At 36.1% G+C, this 24982-nt stretch overlaps 1 protein-coding gene across 21 annotated transcripts in view; it reads left to right on the top strand.

The window, feature by feature from the left end:
* Positions 1-24982, top strand: part of LOC132142404 (muscleblind-like protein 2a) — a 99522-nt gene that overhangs the window by 5249 nt on the left and 69291 nt on the right. Inside the window, exons 1-2 of one of the 21 annotated variants that reach the window (XM_059552230.1) lie at positions 6014-6200; positions 6317-6400. The exons of 17 other annotated variants lie outside the window; for them this stretch is intronic. The gene's annotated coding sequence lies outside the window, so the exon portion shown is untranslated. Of the gene's footprint in view, positions 1-6013; positions 6258-6316; positions 6401-6909; positions 7208-24982 lie in introns of those variants that run through there. 3 more of the 21 variants (XM_059552228.1, XM_059552229.1, XM_059552231.1) reach the window with 3 other exon arrangements.

The following is a 24982-nucleotide window of genomic DNA, read 5'->3' as shown; positions in this document are numbered from 1 at the left end:
AATATCGGCCCGATATATCGGCCGACCGATATATCGGTCGACCTCTAAATATGATCATATTTTCTTGACCTGGTAAGGACTCTAGCTGCTGCATTTTGGACTACTTGTAGCTTGTTTATTGAAGAAGCAGGACAACCACCTAGAAGTGTATTACAATAGTGCTGTTTTTGTAATATGGAAATATTGTTTTCAAAAGACAAGTTGCTGTCTAATATAACACCCAGATGTTTGACTGTACAGGAAGTAACACTACATCTGTCTAGTCGCAAAAAGGGCTTGCCGCGATAGATGGTGTTGACGGTGATACCGGTGTTAAGCCGCAACACTGGGCATGTCACTTGCCCACCACGCCACCGACCCTCACCATCGTTTTTATTTTTTTATAGTAATACAAATCATTTAGTTCAGTAAAAGAACAGACACTACAGTTAAAAACTTAACGTGGCTGCTCAATGCAGCGTGCCGAACGACAGTTGCATCACAGATCAGATTTCATTTCTCCAGTGAGGAGAGTGAGGACAGCTGAATGACAAGACGAGTGAGGTAAGACAGACAAGATAATGACGGATGATTTAGTTTTAACTAAATTCAAAAGGTCCTGTTTGGCAATATTTTGGATTTTGAAAAGCCTGTTGACTTTTGCCATTTATCTAAGGTGATTTGGTATTTTTTTATTTTTCTTTTCATTTGTTTCTTATTTAATTGGTTCCATATTGTTTGCTGATTTTTACTTTATTTAAAAGTGTCATTTATTTATTTTAAGGTGTATACCGTGCCTCCAAGCTTTCTTACTCATTTTGTTAATGTTCTATGTTTCTTATACCTATCTATATCTATGTTTCTTATATGTTTTGTATACCTTTTTAAACATTATTTAAGTTATTTGTTTTTTTTATATTAGGCATAGCCTGCCCTATAGCATGGTGTATTTTAATTTGTTTTGTTAATAAATGTTTCCATGTTTTATAAATAGGCTAAAGTGAGTTTGACGTTTTATTTTGTTATTGTATTCAAGCAATTGATGCGGAACTGCCGCTAATTCATAAGTGAAAGTAAAATGCTCAGGCACTTTTAAGCTATGATAAGCGAGGAAGAGAGGGAAAATTCAAACAAACTAAAATCGAAAAATTGCTTTACGCCGAACGCCGAATTGCCAAAATGTGCATGCTGCATTTACAAGCTATTTAAAAGCAAAGGAAAGCTAGGAAAAGAGGGAACACCCCGTTCCCGCAGTGATAGCCTACCAGTGTTGTCATACGTTGATTAACCGGTGGGAAAATTTCCTCACCGTCACGACCCTAGTTGCAAACTGTAATCTACGAGATTCTGTGTACTGTTTTTTGGTCCAATAAGTAATATCTCTGTCTTATCCGTATTTAATAGGAGAAAAGTATTGGTCATCCAACCGTTTACATTTTAACACACTCTGTTAGCTTAGATAATTTCGAATCTGGTCTCGTTGAGATATATAGTTGAGTATCATCAGCATAACAGTGTACACTAATCCCATATTTTCTAATAATTTTACCAAGGGGCAACATGTATATTGAAAATAGCAGAGGACCTAGGACAGATCCTTGTGGCACTCCATATTTTACTGGTGATAAATGAGATGACTCCCCATTTAAATAAACAAAATGGTAGCGATTGTATAGGTAGGATCTAAACCATCTTAGAGCCTGCCCTAGAATACCTGTATAGTTTTGTAATCGATCTATGAGTATGTCATGATCTATGGTGTCGAACGCAGCACTAAGATCAAGTAAAACTAGCAATGAGATGCAGCCTTGATCTGATGCAAGAAGCAAGTCATTTGTCATTTATTATGTTATGGTGGGGCCTGAAACCTGACTGAAATTCTACATACAGATAATTTTTTTGCAGACACAACTAAAATTTCAGATATAAATGGAAGATTTGAAATGGGCCTATAATTCGCCAGTTCACTAGGATCTAGTTGTGGTTTCTTAATAATATTGAGAAGCAGTCCTTCTGCTACAGGTAACTCTTTCAGTAATTTAGTGGGTACAGGATCTAATAAACATGTTGGTTTAGATGCGTTAGCTCTTCCTGTCCTATAGTTGTAAAGCACTGCAGTTTATATTTGGGTGTGATGGATGATACTGAAGTATTAGATGCTGTAGACTCTACATTTGTTATTATATTTCTGACGTTATCCATTTTATCAGTGAAGACATTCATAAAGTCATTACTACTAAACGTTGATGGAATATTTTAATCTGGTTGTGTCTGGTTATTTGTTAATATAGCCACTGTGCTAAATAAAAACCTTGGATTGTTTTGGTTATTTTCAATGAGTTTGTGGATATGCTCGGCCCTGGTAGTTTTTAGAGCCTGTCTATAGCTGGACATACTGTTTTTCCACGCAATTCTATAAACTTCCAAGTTAGATTTTCTCCATTTGCACTCAAGACTACGAGTTTCTTTCTTGAGAGAATGGGTATTACTGTTATACCATGGCACAGTACGTTTTTCTCTAATCTTTTTCAATCTGATGGGGGCAATAACTTCTAATGTTTTAGAGAAGATAGTGCCCATGTTGCCAGTCATTTAATCTAGTTTAGTAATTAAGTTGTTAAATTAAGTTTCCGAGACATAATTTCACAAACAATGTGAATGAATCACTGTGCGCTCTTTCTCTCTCAAAATGCCAATGGCTTCAAATCACATCGCGTCTGCTCTATAAGTGAGCTGCATGCTGCACAATCGCCACAGGAATTGTACTATCAAGGCAGTGTTGCATGTCACTAAAGTTTATATATTGCATAAGTTCTTTTTAATTCTTGCCAGTGTTTAAACCATTCAACACTAACACGCTTTCCTGAAGACCGAGTGCTGGTGCACACTCGCAGCGCACACACATGCTAATGCCAGGTTCACATTACTCCAGTGCAGTGCGTATGTGGTGCATATTTTTTCCGCACTCATGTTAATGGACTAAAGCGTTCACACTGCACACTCAGTTGCGGTCTGGCAGCGCGTTTAGGAGCGGTGCATCTTCAGCAGTGCAGAGATAGTTTGCGCACAGAGTCTATTTTATGCTGCACTGTACATGGTAAAACCAGCACATTGTTTGCGGTAAATATGAACATGCATTGACACAAAAATGTAGTAATTACACCATAAATGCATATAAAGTCTACTGTGTTTCATACCCAACACAGGATGTTTTTTTGGCTAGGTTTAAGGAAAAAGAGCACTTTAAGTTAAACAAGGCAATCATTTTAAAATTCTTAATTAAAGTTCTTTATGAACTGCAGGATTGCTTGTAATAAAGATTTAAATGCAAAATAAAAGCCAGTAGAGCTGACTGTTTCCGTCAATGGTAAGTTTTAATATTGAATGTTTGTGATAACGTTAGAAAAGTAGTTTAAATGTTTTGCTTTAGCAACTTAATACATATATCTAAAAGTAAATGCGAAAGTAAAAAGCATTGAATAATTGATAAAAGATTGTATTACTGTAGTTTGTAAAAAAAAAAAAAAAAAGAATCACAATGTTGAAAAAGCATTTTAAGGATGCTATGTTTGGAATTAAAATCAAAATAATGGATAAATGTTGTGCTGATCAGCGGTCGGTGATCGGCCTGAAACAGGAAGATCAGAGGTGGTTTACATTTCTGTAGAACATTAACAATGTGATACATTTGATAAAATAATCATTAAATGGCTCCGCAAGAACTTGACAATATGTAGTAACAAAGCTGTAATAGTCAGAGCTTTCCAAATAAATGAGGAAAACTAGACATTTGTTTATCAAATATTGGGCTTAATGTTTTAATCTGTAGACCACAAGATGTGCTTAACGTCATGTCCAAAGGGAATCCATGGATTTTGGGTTTATATCAGAAATTCTGTCATGGGTTTAATTATTTACTATTGACCGTAAATTATATGGAGTCTTAAATTGTAAATATGTCAACATTAGTAAATTTTAATTTCCTCAACTTGAACATTTTTGAAAGATGCATGCATTCAAATTGATGTAATATTCTTCCATTTCTTCTACAGAATTCTATTCCATTTAAAACCGCATTGCCTAAATGTATAAAGCTAACTTGGTTAATTTTCTCAGCGAGGTGCTCGTGCATTTATTATTTGGCCAAATCAAATGGCATTCAACCTCGTTTCTTTATGTCAAATGAGCAATTTGAGCAATAAACAACATTAAAATGGTTGGAGTGTTTAGTGTAATCACCAAGAGTTGACTTTCAGGGTTATCAGCGTTATTTGGCATCTGCATTGAGTACGAGTGTGTGTCTCGCCTCATTGATGTTCAAGCAGTGCATTGTTTTAACATTGTTTGTCGTTGCTTTTGTAAAAGTACTTTGGCTGAAACATAATTGCAGTGTGCCTTTGGGAACGTGAGCCCCTAAAAGCAGGAGGCTACAGCTGTTCTATTGATTCGTATGGAAACATTGTGAAGCGGAATCTGACTCATCACTTCTACCCCACTACATCATCCCTCACGTGATGCCAAGAGTCTCCCTGACATGAAGGTAGGGGAGGGGAGGATGTGTCCTCATCGCCCTATGGTGACGATGCTCATTGTCATAGCGACGATGGGTTGCCAGGGGATGCAGAGACCTTGGAGGCAGGCAGAGCTACTGTGTTTGACGGAGGTGTTAGACGTGAGAGAATTTAAAGTCTTTATACTGTCACTACACAAACACTGCCTTGAGGGCAGATATGCTTTGAAACCATCTTGAAGGAATAGTTCACTCATAAATGAAGATTTTGTTATCATTTACTGAGCCCTGTAGCATCCTAAAATTTGTTGTCATTTGCATTCTTCTGTGAAACACAAAAGAAGTAGGCAAAAAGTTGCAGTTCTTTTCCATACAGTCAAAGTTCATGGCGACTGAACCTGTCATGTTAAAAAAGTACCATAAAATTGGTCTGTATGATTCCTGCACAGGATTCAGCATCTTCTAAAATCAAATGATCGCTTTCCATGAGGAAACAAGCAATATCTCTTTCTTGTGTTCAAATTAAAAATTCAACTTTACATGCTTTGCTCCAGATCTGAATGGAGATTTAAGAGCTCTGAAAGAAAAAAAAATTATTTTAAATTTCCATTTTCTTTTTGTCCGTTTTTTAAATTCTCTTGCATAACGTTTTTCATTTAAATGTAGTTAAAACGTTCATAATTTTGTTGTTTTTGTCACTCTTTTAAAAAAGATTTCTATATAATTTTTTATAAATTTTTAAAATAACTTTTATTTCTGTTTTAATATACCAAGTTAAAGAGTTAGTTCACCCAAAAATTCAAATTACCCTGTGTTTTTCTCACCAAAGGCTAATTAGAATTTTTGGGTGAACTAACCTTTTAAGCTGCATTACCTTGGCAACTAACTTATATAAAAAATATATTTGTATTTCATTTTAGTAAACATTTAGAGTAATTAATTTTTTTAAATGGTTTTAATCTTAGGTTAAGTTTTAGTTAACCATGGTCTGTCACTTGGGTTTTTATATTTTTCTGGCATCACGTTGCGCCATCCACACACAAAATTCCATTAAGAGATATTGATTATGAATGTTTTGGGCTGATTTTATGATTCTTTCATTGTGTTTTTGTCCTTTTTGGAGCTTGACTGTGTGCATTAAGATTAACATCTCATTTTTCATTCTACAGAAAAAGATAAACATCACAAGGTTGGAGCAAAGTGGCAAATTTGTGCACATTGCTGTTTCTAGAACATTTCCAGTCTGGGTTTCAAGTTCATCACAGTGTATATATCAATCTTTTGTTGCCAGGGCATAAAAATTTGGGGAATACCATTAAGTTCAGCATTCAGGTGCCTGTCACCGGAATCTCTGAGGTCAGCTTGGCAGTTTGGGGAAACTTTGCTAACAACAGAGCCTCAGAGAGGGAATGCAGGATGCTATTGGCTAGATTGCGTATGGGCGGCCTCTTGCCGGAGGCAGTCTGGCAGGAAGGGGTTGGTTGCAGGAGAGGAGGGGAGGGGTTTGGGAAGAGCTGGAAATGTTTCAGCCGGATAGTTGAGCAGCAAGCAGACACACTGGTGCTTTCGCTGCTGCTGCTGTTGCTGAGAAAAAAATCCCTGTCTCGGCATGGGCCATCAGCTCACGGCTTCACACAGGGAATGACAACGGTTCATGTGGTTGTAATATACCGGGAGAGCGTGAAGTGAAGGAGCCCGATTGCCACACCAGGTGAGCAGGAGAGTGAGTGAGACGTGAAGAGGAAGGAGGCTTCGTTATTTCAGCAAGGTGGGAGGAGTAGGGTACATTTTATCTTTTAAAGTTCAATCTGTTTTTCCCAACATGAGGAATTTTGCTGCAATATGCTGCATGCGGGCAGGGGTGTGGAAAGAGAGGGAGGGAAATCTGAGAGGAGGTGTGGAGTTGTGTCAGTAAGTTACTGTCTTTAACCCATGTGTATCCCGAATCCCAAGTCTTTCTGGTTTCTTTCCTTTGGAACATCCGTATATTAGATTCAGTTTTAAGATATAGGCCTAGTGCTTATATTTATGTAGTTAGAATGTCTGATTTGTGTGAATTTCTTCTCAAACCAAAGGCATATTTATGCATTTACAAATATTTTTTGTTTTCTGCAATTTAAATGATTCCGAGGAAATTATTATAAGCCTGTCCGAAGGTAATGGTTTAGCCTGATTATCAAGGGCTTTATGCAAATTTAATGAATGCCAGAATCTTTTATGTTGGCCTGATCAGACATACAGTCCAGACTTTAAAAGAGCAGGACTTGTGCCGTGGCAGGAAAAGGCTGCATTTGTGTCGAACATTTGGTAAATGTTTTTGGAGGAAGAGCGTGTTTTTATAAAGAGAGAGACTGACTCTGCCCTTCCTGTTAAAAAAGCATGAATACAGTCCACTGACTCTTTATTAGCCAAAGCCTTGAGAGCAACAGCGCCTTTTTGAATCGACCCGAAACCCGTTAAGACAGACTTGGAAAAGTAATAAGCCTGCTCATTTTAAGGCTTCACAACTGCCAGGGATGTTTCATGAACAAATTTATTACTATCTTACTATTTTAGTAGGGGTGGCGTATTGCGCACTTGTAAAGGAAACCGAGACTTTGTGCCAACATCTTCATGTCAAGGTGAAAGTTCGTTTTAGCAGCGAGTTGTATTTAAACTCAAGCTCATGTTGTGTTTTCGTAACTCTGGTAAGATATCCTCCATTACCAGCCTTCAAAGGTAAGTTAGTGTGTTATAATTCCCTTTTTCCTTAGGCAAGATAGTTTCTGAAAACACTGTGCAAATGTCTGTCAGTCACTAAGTAGATCAGATCTATGCCTAAATGATCTTCTTAATTAAGTTACACATCAGTTTCACACAGCCTGAGGATATGAGTGTGGTACCAGCCAGGCATGGCTGCCATCCATGACACTATAAATAACTAGAGACGATGATCTGTCAGGGATAAAAGCAGCCTTGGTGTTATGAAGATAATAACTTGGGTCACAGAGATTCAGTTTTACATTAAGGCTATTATCATATGACACACCCGTTTTGCTGACTAAATTGAATTGGGGCTGCAGCCCTTTCCAAACTGCATGTGTAGCTATACTTTCTGACTCCTTTGTACGAGTTGATACTGTATCAAGCCTTGCACAGTTGTGGATTGTTTTAAATATGAATTTTTAGTTTTTAATTACATTATGTTTCCATAATCGCTTTATATTTTAGCTGAATGGAATGATGGCAGTGCATGAACTTATTACTGAAACGTATGACTTTAATGGATGCTTACAATCATTCAGCTCTTAACTATGAAGATATTAAGCTCTTTTAAGTTGCATGATTAAAAATGGCTGGTTGCAGTTATCTAAAATATTTGTTCAGGTCCAGCTGTGGAGAATGTGTCCTAGATTTGTTCTTTTGCTACAAACAGAATGAAGCAGTTACTTCTAAAACAGCTATTGCCTTGACTTTGTCCTTGGCTTCTATGATATGATCATGGAATTGTACAAAATAATCAGCAATTAAAAGCATGGTTTTTCTAACCAGTTAAGTGTAAATGTTACCCTTCAGCCAATTTAATTGTCAAGAAAAGTTTTTTTTGACTTCTTGGATTCACTTCAGAGTTTAGAAAAATGGACAGATCCAGTCTGTACCAAAAATTATGGCTGTCACAATTCCTCGATTAAATTTGAGTACTTGATTTAAAAAAAATATACATATATTGCCCGTGTTAAGTAATCGGCAAAATGCTGGAAGTGGCACATTCCACTGATGAGAATCCATGAAAATCATTATTAGACTGTCATACAAGGCTGCGTGATATATTAAACTCATTTAAAAATCATAATAAAGTATAATGCTATTGTGAATTAACAAACGCTACGATTCAATTTATGAAATGTCGGTTTAATATGTGCGCTTGAATTTATGTAGGTTACGTGAAGTGGTCGACCGATATGTGTTTTTTGACAGCCGATGCCGATATCTTGGGGGGGGGGGAATATTTCAAATTATTAATTTTAAATAATTTGACAATGGATTAAAAAAATAAATGTTTAAAAGAAACATGCCTATAATTTAGATGAGAGTATTTTTCACAAATAAATTTTTAATAAAAAAATTAATAAAAAAGTAAACACAGTAACCTAGTGGGTACTCAGTATTCTGGGAAGTTTGTGTGCATTGGGAATCATTTTTTTCAAATAAAGCCAGGGTAACCCTCATTTTACGTACAGCACACAGTGAAAATGACTTAAACATGACAGTGGGTAACTGCATAAAGCATTGCATGAGTTTTAAGTTTAAAGCATTCAGTTCACATGGACCGACTGTCACACAAATGATCATGCTGGATAAAAATGAACACTTCACAAGATCTCACAACTGGATTCGACTAAGTTTGCAAGGTTTATGAAATATTCATTAGTCATTAAAATATTTGTTTAAACTGTATAAATGCATATTTGCTTAATGCTGACGGCAAATGAGAAAGTATTATACAGGTGCTGGTCATATATATTAGAATATCATCAAAAAGTTGATTTATTTCACTAATTCCTTTCAAAAAGTGAAACTTGTATATTATATTCATTCATTGCACACAGACTGATATATTTCATATGTTTATTTCTTTTAATTTTGATGTTTATAACACAACTAAGGAATATCCAAAATTCAGTATTTTAAACATTTTTAATATTGTGAAAAGGTTCAATATTGAAGACACCTGGTGCCACACTCTAATCAGCTAATTAACTCAATACACCTGCAAAGCCTTTAAGTGGTCTCTCAGTCTAGTTCTGTAGGCTACAAAATAATGGGGAAGACTGCTGACTTGACAGTTGTCCAAAAGACGACCATTGACACCTTGCACAAGGAGGGCAAGATACAAAAGGTCATTGCAAAAGAGGCTGGATGTTCACAGAGTTCTGTGTCCAAGCACATTAATAGAGAGGCGAAGAAAAGAAAAAGATGTGGTAGAAAAAAAGTGTACAAGCAATAGAGATAACCACACCCTGGAGAGGATTGTGAAACAAAACCCATTCAAAAATGTGGGGGAGACTCCCAAAGAGTGGACTGCAGCTGGAGTCAATGCTTCAAGAACCACTACGCGCAGACATATGCAAGACATGGGTTTCAGCTGTCGCATTCCTTGTGTCAAGCCACTCTTGAACAACAGACAGCGTCAGAAGCGTCTCGCTTCAAAAAGGACTGGACTGCTGCTGAGTGGTCCAAAGTTATGTTCTTGCCTGACCTTAACCCCAAAGAAAATCTATGGGGTATTGTGAAAAGGAAGATGCGATATGTCAGACCCAACAATGCAGAAGAGCTGAAGGCCAACTCCATGCCACGTCGCATTGCTGAAGTAATTCAGGCAAAAGGAGCCCCAACTAAGAATTGAGTGCTGTACATGGTCATACTTTTCATTTTCATACTTTTTAGTTGGCCAAGATTTCTAAAAATCCTTTCTTTGTATTGGTCTTTAGTTATATTCTAATTTTCTAATTCTAAGTTTCACTTTTTGAATGGAGTTAGTGAAATAAACTTTTTTGATGATATTCTTATTATATGACCAGCACCTGTAATGTTTGCCTTTCTATTACTAATAGATCTAATATAAAAGCAACCATTATAATACTATCTGTATACATTAATTCCTTTGTTTAAACGTTCTATCTGATTATTAAACAAGACTTATATCCATATTAGACAGAACTGTTAACGACAATAACGAACAAGAGAAAGTGTGAGCACTGTGTGCACTCAGGCACTGCCACTGTCATCGCCGTCAAAATAAAAGTCCCGCCTCGAACACACCGGCCAAGCAGAAAAACTTATTGGTCAATGCCAATATTTGAAAAATGCCAAATATCGGGCAACCAATAGTTAAGTGCATGCGTCTTAGAGCGGCTCTGTTCACAGTAAATGCTGCTCCACACGAACTGTTATATTTTATGTGTGGAGCATCTCAAACTCCATCTCTATATATTGTTGTGTGTTTGGGTTTATTATAACGTTAATTTGAGAATGCTACGTGCACCATTTCATCACATAAGGTAAATTATTTATAAACCTACACAAACACATCAAAATATTTCTCTATGCTAACTGTTTATCATGATTTCAAAATAAATGCTCAAACCCTCACTCTGAGTTACACGTTTTGATGTCCACATATTCAAGAAATTACAGTAGCTGTAGCATTTCTCTAGCAAAGAAATGGCCAAATATTAAAGATTAAGTGGACATTTGAATGGAATGTTGTTTAGTAATTAATAAACAAGGATTAACACGGTAAATTGTTAAAACAATGGTCAGACCGTTGGCGCCTCTGCAGGCATTTGATATACATTTGATTTATGTAATACTAGGGGTGGGCGATATCTTGATATTTAAAATATATCGAGATATTTTTTAAACACGATATGGATTTTGACATATCGTATATATCGATATATTGTTTATATTTAATTCTGATTCCGCCACTTTGCTTGTTTGTCTTCTCTGTGCTGTGCTCGCCCCCCACCTCCTTGATTTTGTTCCCCCTCCCCTCACGTTGACATAAAAACGGAATTTACAGTTTAACGTGGAATGTCACAGAATTTGTCAAATTTTAAATGAATAAATCAAAAGTAGGTCATTGCACTCGCATCAAATCTCGATATGGACTAATATCTGTAAATATTAAGCCGTAAAAGTCTATTTAAATATGAATCCTGCATGTTCTGCATGTCTGTGTTAATGAATGGTGCAGAAGTGCGTCTTCACATGGAAGCGCGCGTGACGCTCGCGGTAATTTAAACATCTGTCTTCTCACTAAATGAGGATGTGAACACATGAACAACATCTCCAGAACTGCACTGAGAGTCACTTCATGAGCATCTGACCATTTGATTTAAGTAAAACCAGCGTCATATCACATCATAGACTGTAGTATCACATACACAGAACTGTAACGGTAAACTCGTCAAAATAAAAGTATTTGCCAAAAATCTATTACTAGCCTATTATTCAGCAGAATGTACATAGCCCACTACTACTACTAATAAAATGAAACGAACATAATTTAAGGAATAAACACTCAACATTTCTTCCATGTATTATTTTTAATAGTAAATATTATTTTTATTATTTTTAATAAAAAATTGTTTACCAAAAAATAAAGTTTGCTTAATTTTCAATAATTAAAAGATAAATTAAATGAATGTTTTATGCCTTTTATGAAAAATGTGAATACACAGAATTTCAGAGGGGAAAAAACATTTCACATGAGGCTATTTTAAGAATTTTTTTTAACAAATTAAGTTGTTTTTATGCATTTAAATAATTACACTTGCTTAAACACAGAATTAGGTAACAATAAAACATATGGTGAAGAAAAAAATAAAACATTTCATAGGGCCCTAAACATGTAATATTTGGCATATTTGTTTTTACAGTAGTTTTTGGGGGGTTATTTTTCCTGTAAAGATATCGAGATATATATCGTATATCGAGATGTAGCAAAATATATCGAGATATATTTTTTGCTCCATATCGCCCAGCCCTATGTAATACTTTTAATGTACATTAGCTCTATTGTTTATAATACATTATGTATTTCAACAGTTTTGTTTAATAAAACCATGACTACTTGCATTTTATACTTTATTTGAACTAATCATTATTGCTTAATTGCTATTATATATGTATTTTAAGTAATTTTAAAGGCTGTTGTTCGCTTAGGTATATTTTTATTACTACAAAAAAATGTATTATCAATTATCCGTATACTCAATTAATGGTCAGAATAATCGAAAGATTACTCATTTGCCAAAATAATCATTAGTGACAGCCCTACCAACAATATCTATTATGTGCTACCAGTGCTATCAATGGGTTTGCGCTTAACTTGGTTGGGAAATAAAATCACGTCAATGAAAACCATTGATTTTATGCATGACCAATAATTATGAAAATGACAAAGAAACCAACATGCACCTTCTGTGCAAATTAAGAGATGACCAATATTATGTAATGGCAGCTGGCTTAGGCAACCCAAATCCTGATCTGATGCCATGGAGGATTACGCGACATTCATCCTCTGGGTTTGGAACCATTATTATTGTAACAAAAGAGGCTGTATGAATGGGCAGAACCAGTTTAGAAAAGCCCACTTTTGTGACCCCAATGCCAGTTCTTTGGTTGTAGGCCTACTGTAATTGTGATTTGCTCAAAGTTGTAAATGGTGTTTTTTCAACATTTCATCATAGATCTGGAATTTGCATTGGTTTGCCTACTTGTTAATTAGTGCATATCTTTAATAAAAGCGTCAGGTTTCTTTCTCAAGTGGTCTCAAACTTGTTCGATATGTGCTAACGGGTTGTGATTGAAACTAGTCTTTGTATGACTAGTTTACCTACATTATCACAAATTAATTAGCAGCCTAGATACGTAGTACCACACATGTATTCAAAAAGGTTATGTTGTTCACAACCCATTTTACTTCTGTGTCTGAAAAATGGGCCGGAAATTAGTTTTATCCACCTGAAATGGATTGGATTGTGAAAAGTGTGATCTAAATGGTGTTTAGAGGGGAGGGGCTGAATAATGGAGGGCTTGATGACATCATCTGAAAAGGAAAGTTATTTTAGAGGCAAACTTTTATGTACAGTTAGTAAATGTTGACTTCCTGTAGACTTAGTTTGGTTAGTTTTAATTGCTGAGATTCTCTTCCCTACAGTAACATAAGGGTTTTTTTTGTTTGTTTTATATATATATATTAGGGATGGGACGGTATGAAAATTTAATATCACGATTATAGTGACTAAAATTATCACGATTATCAATATTATCACGGTTTTGTTGAAACGAGATGAAAGTGTTCAAAAATAGTTGATGCTCACACTGAAAACATTTCAGCAAGTTTTATATTTAATAATCAACAAACAACTAATAAAACAAGCAACTCTATGCACTTAATTTAAAGAAAGATTAAATTCTGTGGCATTTCCTTCCTTACAATGAAAAGTGTAGAAGCATAGAAAAGTCACTGACTTTCGCCATTCCTTCTCGAAAAAAAACAAAAAAAACATTGTGCGCTGCGCTTGCGTCAGACTGTTGCTGGCTGGACATGATTTAATAGTGAGTTATTAAAACCGCGATAATCAAACACGGTTTTAATGATAATTCATTTTTAAACGATATTACTAACCTTCAGCACATTTCATCACGGTTATCAATAAAACCGGTTATCGTCCCATCCCTAATATATATATATATATATATATATATATATATATATATATATATATATATATATATATATATATATATACGATAATTGCATATGTGGAATGTCTGGCTTTGCTGTTCAGCCAGGCGTCCTCCTCCGGAACCACTAATCATTGTGGGGAAGGGCGGGGGCGTATAGACAGCGCTAATCTCTGCAGGTCACAACAAGGATACCGCAGCCACCTTCCTACCTGTACACCATCTGTCTGCCCTCATCAGCCTCTGACTTGCCGCCATTCCTACTCGGTTACAACTATCTGTCAAAGCTCTCTTCTCTGAAACCCAAAGTAACTGCAGGGGACATGGTGACTTGGCAGTATCTAGCAGTTTACTGGCTAGTCTTTTTCAATAACTAACCCTGTTTTCAGTCCACCTTGACTTTGATAGCTCTGAACTATCTACCTGAAAGTCCGTTTAGGACCTTGGCAATATCTTGCCATTTTTTGTATAGTCTTGAGCCTTTATTCTGTAATTTTTGCACCACTAAATAGAATTAGTTGAGCAAGTATTTTTGTGTTGGGCCGGTTGAGATGCTCAAGCATCACAGAATTGCACTGTTTGCACTTTTCAGAGAAAGTAACCTACAAATAGTTGACTCTGAATATTAAACTGAGCAATGATAGAAGAAATATTACATACTTCGCCTTTAAATGCCTTCTCAAATATTATCTTGTCATTTGTTGAAACCTGCAGTGTTTTTGCTCTGTGTTGGCTTCATTTGAGCGAACAGTTAACAGGGAGACATTTGACTGGAATTGCAGTTGCTTTAAGAGAGTAGGCAAACATTGGTTTGCAGCTTGTTTTTGCGCATTACTGCCTTTTTTGTCTTTACACGTGCACTGTTTAATAAACAATTACCCTGTGTTTGCTGTGCTTCAAGACATGCATGATTTCACCTTAAATTCGAACAGGCATATCCAAAGACTTTGGTGGCCCATTAAGTTGGTTTACAAGCTTAAAGCACTTCTACTAGCTGACAGATTGTATTTCTGAAGCACCCTTTAACTGTCATTCACCTCATAAATTAGACCATCGGGTTTTTGAGTTCTAAAAATACAAGAGGATTAATTGCATGAGGTCACATCTGACATGGTTTCTATTCCATTTTTTTATGGTTTGACTCTCAGGGGGTAAAGCTATGAAATTAAATTGTGCCGTAGAGACTACGTGTGCTACGAGTATGGCAGACCATTTAATTTGATAATCGTAAAATGGAAAGGCGCAGTGGGCTCTGGGGTTGTACGATGGTGGAGCGTAGATTGAGTAGTCTGAATGAATCTTTCTGAATCAACATCTAACACCAGGGTTTTTGCCTTTCCAGCCTCTCATAGGTCCCTTTCAAAGTACTGCCAAAAAGGAAGCTTTGCTAATGTGTTTTTCAAGGGCTCAAATAGTGCCGTGCCGAAGAATCGCCAAATACAGCTGTACCCCAACACTTTTTGAAATGACTGCTTGACAGGTTGGACCTTCGGACCAGTTATTTGTCTTCCGTTCCTTGTCCTTTGTCTCATCGTAAAGCTCATTATGGCACATTAAATGCCTTGACTCAGGGCTTCAATGCATATTTCAACTAGAGATTGATAGGCTGATAGGTTGTCTGAAGAATTTTAAGATCGGTTTTGGGTTCTTCAGAAAAAGCATTGCAGATAGTGTTATGGAAGTTCAATTTTACTGTTAACATGTCATTTTATCAATCACTTTAAAACTCATACTGAGTGGAAGCAATGGTAGCTTGAAAAGTAATACAAGAAGAGAAGATGTTTCCTAATGGCTTTTATTTTTTTATTGATCACTTGGAAAATGTACATGCTTGTTTTAAATACTGTATTTGTTTTGTCGTTGCCATGTTTTATTTTGTGACTGAACTATCTGCATTATGCAGGTAAGCGTGTTTCTGTTACACTATACACCTGTTGCATTCTTCTTAAAGGGCCGGATTTCTCTCATTACACCTTAATTACATTTTTTTTTTGTATATGCACTGGTTGCTAAGCATTGTGGGAAATAAAAGAAGAAACAGACCCTTAACAACAAGAGTGGAAAATGAAAGAAACACTCAAGCTCATTAGATTACGCTAATGCTCACAGTGTTATTGGTGAAAGACAAAAGGAGGGTCCAGATCACCATAAGTCCTAATAAAAAGACTAAACCTAAACCAGTCAAGGTGGCTGTGGTCTGAATGGAATGCTAATGTTTTGCCTACTGCATGCTAGGGCTGTCAAAATGACTGAAAAACTAAATTAGAGCTTTCTTCTTAAATATTGTCAAAATTTGAATTATATTTGAAATTTAAAAGGCATAATTTCAGTTAGGGAAAATAGCTTTTGGATTCTCTCCTGATGCCACTGGAGGGAGCATCGCACAAAATATTGTGCATGTTTCTTCAAAGCCTAATAAAATAAAAAATATCTTTAAATGTGCATAATATTTAAAATAATGTTTATAAACCATATATAATTAATAAAGTTGCTTAAACGAGAAAAAATAATAAAAACAGCACCATGCATTTATGTATAGTTTAATACAGTGGGACTGGGGAAAAACCGCCATAAAGTCTTGAGGCATGTTTTTTTTTTCGTCGAACATACATTAATTTTACTTGGCTTTCTAAGCATGCCGCTCTCTTGTGTGAGACGCGAGTGCAACACTTTTAGATGTCACTCAAAAAAATATGATAAATATGCATTTTGTGTGAATGGCTTGGTTTTTAAGGCTGCCTGACGGCTTACACAAACTTAAAATTTGGATGCAACGTTTTTACATTCGAATTTGGATTTATTCTATGAATGTTTGAGGAAAAAATAAAAAAAATAAAATTGGACAGCACTACTGCATACTATATTATTGAGCCATGATTTCACTACATACCAGGAATAATTATAATTTTGTATTTTTTTATTTAAATGTTTTAAAGTATTGCAGTTTTATCAAATAATTAGTCAATAAAGAGATGCAGTTCATTTTGGTATATGATTTTCACTGTAGTGTGTTTGTATACATCACATTTTAGCAAATTTTGTAGGTCATCCTGGTGTTTCTTGTTTGCAATATCAGCCTACATATTGCATACTAAATTTTTGGACAAACCCAGGCACGACTCTATAGTGCACCTCAGAGCACGTTCAAGCTTGTTTTTTTAATGCATTGTCACCCAAAAAAAGGTTCAAAGGAGTATAGTGTTCGGGTCCATACACACAGTAGTTATTGTTTGACACTTGTCTGTTGGCTTTGATCTAAGTGAACGGGACATGGCCATCATTACACAGCAAAGAGAATCTTAAACGGCAGCTGCAAATTTTTACGGCCTTGTTTCGTCTGCTGCAACACCCCCACCCAATACCTCCCCTCCTCTCCTTCAGTTTGCATAAGAAAATATTTCCAGATGTTCCAGGAAAATATCTATATTTCAGCTGCAAGGTCCATGTGAGGTTCACGAGTCTTGCCAGAGACGGCATATTGAAAGAAACACTCTTTCAGTACTATCTTGGCTATCGTTCTATCTCTGTCGGTCACAGGTTTATTTTAATATGCTAAGAGCAGCATACAGATCAACAGACCTTTGGTTTACACCTATCAAATAGGGCTGCACGATTAATTGAATGCGATTGTCATGCGTATCTTGTCAGTTAAGCTGGTTCTGTGGTTAGTAGTAAATCTCCAGCATGTGCTTTCAGATAGAGCAGTATTTACTACACAGAGCTGTAGTTCACTGACAATCTCCACAAAATCGCGCTCATAATCACAGATGATTTAATTGTGCGATTATGAAATCGAAGAAATCGTTCTGCGATTATGCTGTTTCTGTAGCTTGTCAGTGAACTATGGCTGTGTAGTAAATGGTGCTCCATCTGAAAGCATGTGAAAATACCACATTTAATAAAACATGTTTTTACTCACTTTACTCATGAAACTCACTTCATAATGTCAGTCAAGTGTTTGAAATAAATCCTTCTGTGAGATGATGTGGCTTCTTAGACAGAATAAGGTAGCCTATGCAAAATATTTCATAGTATTTAGGGCTGTCGCGATAACCGCAATATTGTAATATCGCGCTATTGACAAGCAAACCGCAGAGGAAAGATAGCAACCGCAGAAACCGCGGCAACCGCAGTGTTAAATTTTTTTCCTTTTTTTTATGAGGCTGTGGCCTTCTTGTTTTTTCAATTTGTCACTGTGCATTCAATGTAAAATAAATTAATGATACAATATGGTTACGACTGTAATTTTCTTGCGAGCCAATGTAGCTTTATGGTGCTTCGTTTTTTTTTAATAGGCCGGCTGAAACGATGGGAGGCGCTCGATCTCGTCCCAAAACCTAATGTAAAGTCGCCAGTTTGGGAACATTTTGGCTTTCAACCGAATGAAAAGGGAGAGCCAGCGAATGTAGATGAGCCAATATGCAAAATTTGCTGCAAAAAGGTTACTGTGACGCAGCAATACATCTAATTTGAGGTCATCGGGACATTCTAAAACGCTTAACGTGAAAAACGCTTAACGTGGTTTAATGTACTAATACAGTGATATTAACAGACCAAACTCACTAAACATCATTGTTGCTTGTATGAATTAGATTACGAAGAATGAAGATGATCATGCTTTTCCTTTAATACATCCTTTCCGCAAGTTCTTTGAATTAGGCTTGGGCTAAAAAAAAAGTGGGGACAATATCGACCCTGACAAAAATGCCAAAATATTCCACCCACAAATTACGCATCTGTACTACAAGTACATAAGTTAAATTACATTTTATGTAAAAATTAAGAAATGACAAAAACAAAAAAATGATGCTAAATTTATTTTTAGATTTTTATCTTTATTTTAGAACCTCAGTCAATGAATCAACACAATACAGCCTAAAAATATCAAATAACAAAATGTACTGCTTGTAACACAACAATAATAATTCTCGAACAGTAACAGTGGGCCTAACAAAAGTCTTGCTATAGGCTACATGCGGCTGCAGCCTTTTGAATGATAAATATTAAAGACGTAATCAGTTACAATATAAATAGTAACTAATAATAAGAAGAACTGATAATAAAACTAGCTACAATATAAGTCAGGTGCTAAGAGAAAAAAAAAAGCTTATATACCAATTATTAAAGCAGGTTTAAATCCACCTTGGTTTTCTAAGATTTTAAATTAAATTCCTTGCCAGAAAAACTAGCATGTTGACTTTTTCCGGTTTAAGCGAAGATCTAATTGGGGTTACAATGTTTCCAGCAGTGCTAAATATGCGTTCAGAAGGCGTGCTTGTTGCGCAAATGCACAGATATTTTTTTGCAATCGTAGCCAAGAGAGGATATCTGGACTCGTTGCGCCACCAAGCAAGTGGGTCATCGCTGGTATCGATAGTCTCTTCCTGCAAATAGCGCGTCAGCTCCTCACCGGCACGCGCTCTCTTTGGAAGAATTGTGGCCTTCGCTTTTCTTTTGCCGAGTAGCTGTGCGAGATTCATTTTCTTGACAGCAGGTGCTGCGCTGGTTTCTTCCCCTGAATTCAGTGACTCCTCAATTTGAGTGTTTTCTGGCTGATCATGCATTATTTCTTCGATGAGTTCTTCTGTAACATCTTCCTCCTCGAAATTATTCCTGTATCTAGGATCCAACGTAGTTGCTTTTGCTAGCATTTTTTGCCTTTCTAGATTTTTGTATTTGTTCTCCAAGATAGCGATCATCTTTGTTTTTAAGTTTTTTGTTAACTCGCTGTCTTTAGGAGAAGGGTCGAGGAGATCACAGGTCAGCAGTCTCAGCACAGGTCTAACTGATGACACAGTAACAATCTTCTCGTTCATAACACATCGGTAAATTCCGCAACTGGTTTTAGTGCTGCGTTTATCGACTCGAGCACTGCAATGTCCTGCCATGTCAGATTCAGGTGTTGGTGCTTTCGGTCATCCAGCGCTCTTTTAATTGCGTGTGCTTGCTCCAATACTCTCTCTATCATTTTTTGTTTGCTTCCCCATCGTGTGGGACAGTCCTGTTGGCACGAAGGAATAAGACAATACAAAATTATTATATATTATAGTGCTAGATGACTATAGTGCTAGAATATATTTAGTCCCTAAAATGCAAATTTTACCAAGGGAATCCCGCCAAAAAACTTGTATTTTATCCCCTGGAATGTAATTTTTTATTTGGGAACCCCCTCGAAATGCGATTGGGCTAGTTTTGAGAAGCAATTGGGTAGGTTTTGTTGTGAAAACCTGGCAACCCTGATCTGAACGCACGTGTTGGAGATATACTACTAATCACAGGAGCGCCTTTACTGATGAGATGCGCATGAATATCGCATTAGATTTTTTGCACAGCACTAGTTTAAATACTAAATAGCTACCTTATATTTCCCAGCAACGAGAGGATAAAATCGCTGTTTTTAAACTCACTCATGGTAAAGAGAGATGCACAGACGTCAGTAGACACAACTTCCATCTCTCATTCTTTCTCTCTTTCAGTTTTTTAAACAATAATAGGGCCCTATAAAATGTTCTTCTCATTTTTTTTGGTAATCAGATGAAGGCCTAAAACATTAATTAAATTGATCCTACTCAAATGAAACTTAAACCCAAATTTTTTGGCAAACAAAGTGCTGCACAACACAGGTTTACTGTTAAAATAAAATAAAAAACAAATGTGATTATTCTTTTAAAAATAAAGATTTATTAATATGTATTAGCAGTAGTAGCACTGAGTCTTAAGACTGCTAAATAGTAATATGACGTTTCTTAACGTTAAACTAAACCTTTATTTTGAAAGGTTGCCGTGCTGGTGTGTATGTGATATAATGGTAGTTTTCTCAAATGAAGTGACTCTCCGAGCAGCTGGAGATGATCATATCATATCATCATAGTGAGACAGCAGAAGCTGAAAACACCTTGAACATAGTCTGCGCTTTAGCATGCGTTTATGTAAGTAAACAAAACCATCCACCATTCATTCATTGATTGCGGAAATCATGGCCCCTTATGCGTGATATCAAATCCTTCCGCAGATTTATAATATTCCTGTTGCATTTCACCTGAGCATTGCGAATCATGGGTATGGCTTTTTTCTTGGTTCTCATCAACAGTATCTCCACCATGATGAGCGCTAAATGAATGACAAGCTTACCACTGTAATAGGGATGGGACGGTATGAAAATTTAATATCACGATTATAGTGACTAAAATTATCACGATTATCAATATTATCACGGTTTTGTTGAAACGAGATGAAAGTGTTCAAAAATAGTTGATGCTCACACTGAAAACATTTCAGCAAGTTTTATATTTAATAATCAACAAACAACTAATAAAACAAGCAACTCTATGCACTTAATTTAAAGAAAGATTAAATTCTGTGGCATTTCCTTCCTTACAATGAAAAGTGTAGAAGCATAGAAAAGCATAGAAAAGTCACTGACTTTCGCCATTCCTTCTCGAAAAAAAAACAAAAAAACATTGTGCGCTGCGCTTGCGTCAGACTGTTGCTGGCTGGACATGATTTAATAGCGAGTTATTAAAACTGCGATAATCAAACACGGTTTTAATGATAATTCATTTTTAAACGATATTACTAACCTTCAGCACATTTTATCACGGTTATCAATAAAACCGGTTATCGTCCCATCCCTACACTGTAACATCGCGAAGGGTAAATAAGGGTGACATCTAGTGGAGAAGAATAATGGTAGGATTTACGTCAGTCAGATCTTGTTTTAAATGTGTGCTGAAATAAATACCGGAAAAGATAGATTTGCAGCTTTTGAGAATCGATATTGAATGGACGTAATAAATTTATATATATATATATATATATATATATATATATATATATTAATCGAAAAATCTATTTTTTTGCTCCAGCCCTAGACATGAAAATATATGTTGTGTCAGCAGTCTGAAATTATATGTTAGCAAACTTTAGCGATTTTTGGCAAACATTTCTTTGAATATTGTGACTGTAAATATGAACTCACGATAGAACGTAACATAAAACAAATTACTTTTCATTATCTTTATTAATGCCAAAAATGCTTACATTTATGTGTCTTTTTGTTTGCTCGGGCAGTCATGTTGCTGCTGTAGCTGGTTTATGCTGAGATAATTCATATCCCTTAGTTTGAAGTGTAGTCCTGAAAAATGTTAGTTTGAAGGGCTATCTCCTTAGCCCTACCCCTCCAACTGAAAGAGAATCGAGACACCCCTACCCCTTTACGTGAATTCACCAAACAGGGGTAGGGGAAGGGCTAAAGGGTAGAAATGGGATTGGGCCTGAGTCAATTAACATTGCATTATTATATACTTTATTATAATGACAATTATAATAAGACCAATTCAGATAAACCAAATATTGTTGTAGAAATGTGTATATTAGTCATGTTGAATCAATAAAAGCAGTTAAATCTGTTTATTCAGCATCCGCTATAGGCATTTCCTGGGTTTCTTCTGCAAGGTGTATTTGGAGTAGGGCTGTATTTTTTAATTAACAATTTATTGAGACAAACAACAAATAGTTTTTGTTTTAACAACCAAACAAATTTTTTTAAATTAAACAGACATTTAATTTCTAATGTTTTATATGCAGATTAAACAGGTGAGATTTGTTAGATTGCGATGAACTAAGATGAGTGACATCATTTTAGTGTTTATATGGAGAGAGATCTTTGCACACTTCCTAGGTTAAAATCTATCACTTGCGGATTTTCCAATATTGCCATTTATGTTTTATCTATCTATCTATCTATCTCTCTGTATCTCTATGTATTTCTAACTCTGTTTATCTCTGTGTCTATCTCTATTTGTCCTTTGTCTGTCGGTCTGTCTAGCTGTGTGTCTAGCCTTTCTTACGCCATGTTTAATGCGAGTTGAGGAGTTTTGGCACCCATCACTGACGGGATCGCATCGGTTTCAGATTTTTTCTTACAGCTGATTGGCTAAAGTCTCTGGCATTAATCAACAGGTTAGGAAGTCTTAAAGGGAGCATAACACACACCGTTTCTGGGCCTTATTTCATGAAACGTTTGTCAACAAACTCACTTGTGAAACTCCATTACTGTCACGGAAAAACAGACTTTACTGTCTGGTCGATGTGTGCACGGGTGCGGTTTTCCGGGAGAAATGCCCATATAAGGAGTTCCACCATCGTCTATGTCATGAAGAGCCACAATCAAAACAAATCTCAGAAACTTGTACAAACACCAGAAGTAAGATTTTGGGACAGAAATACTCTGTCACACATCCAAATAGTTTTCTGGAACTTTGTCCATGCTTAGCATGAGAATTCAACTTAACAATGTTAACAACTCTGAATGCATGAAACATAGGGATGCACCGAAATGAAAATTCTTGGCCGAAACCGAAAAAGAGAAAACCAAGGCCGAAAACCGAAACCGAAACACCGAAAGAAATTATCCCAATTATTAGTACCATTACATTTATTGCTATGACCGTGTACTAACTTTACTAAAATTAAAACATTGCAATTGCATAAATTAATATTAAAGTTTCAAAGATAATTACAATTACATAAATTATAAAAAAACATAAAAATGCATAATTACAAATATTTATTAAGCACATTGCAACAATGCACAGTATAAAATAAAATTCAAACTAAAATTTAATCCCACTCATCTGTATATTAAATAATAATGTACAGGCCTACTGGCCTGCAGAAAGGTTTTAAAATTAACTGTTCTCTCATAAAAAGTGCATTTAGGTGAAGAGCATTTGAAATTTTTCTCTGTAGTACTAGAAAGTGCATTACTTCTCCAGTAGGCAAGACTGTTATCACTTCTGGGGATGGGGACTTCAGACAGATAACCATCTAGCTGTTGAGCAGTTGAGCTTGTCATCTGCCTGACATTTGAGAAATATTTGAGAGAGTGTATTTAAATAGGGCCAGGGCATAAATAAACATTTTTATCAAATTAAAGCAGAAATCTAGCAAAAAATCTAGCAGAAATATGGCTACAATCTGATATTATGCATGTATATGTATATGTGTGTGTATTATATATGCAGAGACGAGTCTTTTTTTTTTTGCGCTCTGATCTCAGTCTCCTGCGCTTGGCGCTTCTCCGTCTCCACGCGGGTTCTCCGCATCCAGCGCGGCCTGGAGCATTTCTCGTGTGCTCTGCCATATTTCCGCGTCCAAGTAATGGTCTTTATAACGCGGATCAAGCACATTCGCGATGAAGTGCGGAGGATCCGAAAAGATCTCAGTGAGACGTGTGCTAACAGACTCTATAAGACTGTACTTTTCTTTGTTTTCACTTCGTGGTCCGTCTCAATCTCTTTGTTAGGAGACGCTTTAGTGCTGCGAATAAAGGAATAAGAATAGAGAGAATGTTCTCTATTAAGACCCACTGGTGTGAAGTGAATGACGCGGGGAGCTCGTGGTCTGCGCTATGCAGGTGCACGTGCAGGTCGCGGTTTCTGTTTGCGTCATCATAACATTTCGGCCGTGTTGTTTCGGTAATAAAAGTGTTTCGGCCGAAAACCGAAAATGCACTTTTTGGCCATTTTCGGCCGAAAATTTTCGGTGGCCGAATATTCGGTGCATCCCTAATGAAACAGCTTTGTACCTACGCTTTAAATGGTTTATGAAGGGGAGGTGTTTTCCTCTGCACTTAATCCATATCACAGTTTTTTGCCTACTTGCTTTAATGTGACATTTGATATTAAGCTGATTTGCTCCTAGTTTGAGTTCATGCTTGTGATGTTCCTCATTTGTCTTTGGATTAAAGCGTCAGCTAAAATACTAAATGTAAATACGATAGCCTCTGATTAGTTAACACCAGTGCTTCAGATTTCCAGGAAAACATCCATCTATTATTTCTTTTAATTCAATTCAAGTTTATTTGTATAGTGCTTTTTACGATAAAAATTGTTTCAAAGCATCTTTACAGAAAATGAAAGTTTCTACATTATATAGCTTATCAGCGGTGATCTCAAGCTGATGTCTATATGTTAGTAATGTATGGTAAAATGCTATCCTTTATTTAAAATATTTCTGTTCTCTAGGTTACTTTTAAGCTTCAAAATAAGCTTTTAATAAATATTCAGACCCTAGCAGTTGCTCCATGAGTACTTAAATATAGTAAATAAAATTTTGTGCCACCTAGAAATGGTCAAATCCATGTGGAAAGCTTCTGTTGTCCATGTTTCTTACTAGGGCTGCACGATGTGTCGTTTAAGCATCGATATCGCGATGTACGAATCCACGATAGTCACATCGCAGGATGTGCGATGT

The sequence above is a fragment of the Carassius carassius genome, chromosome 6 (assembly GCF_963082965.1).
Source record: "Carassius carassius chromosome 6, fCarCar2.1, whole genome shotgun sequence".
Taxonomy (NCBI): Eukaryota; Metazoa; Chordata; class Actinopteri; order Cypriniformes; family Cyprinidae; genus Carassius; species Carassius carassius.
This window is presented reverse-complemented; position numbering and strand designations above follow the sequence as displayed.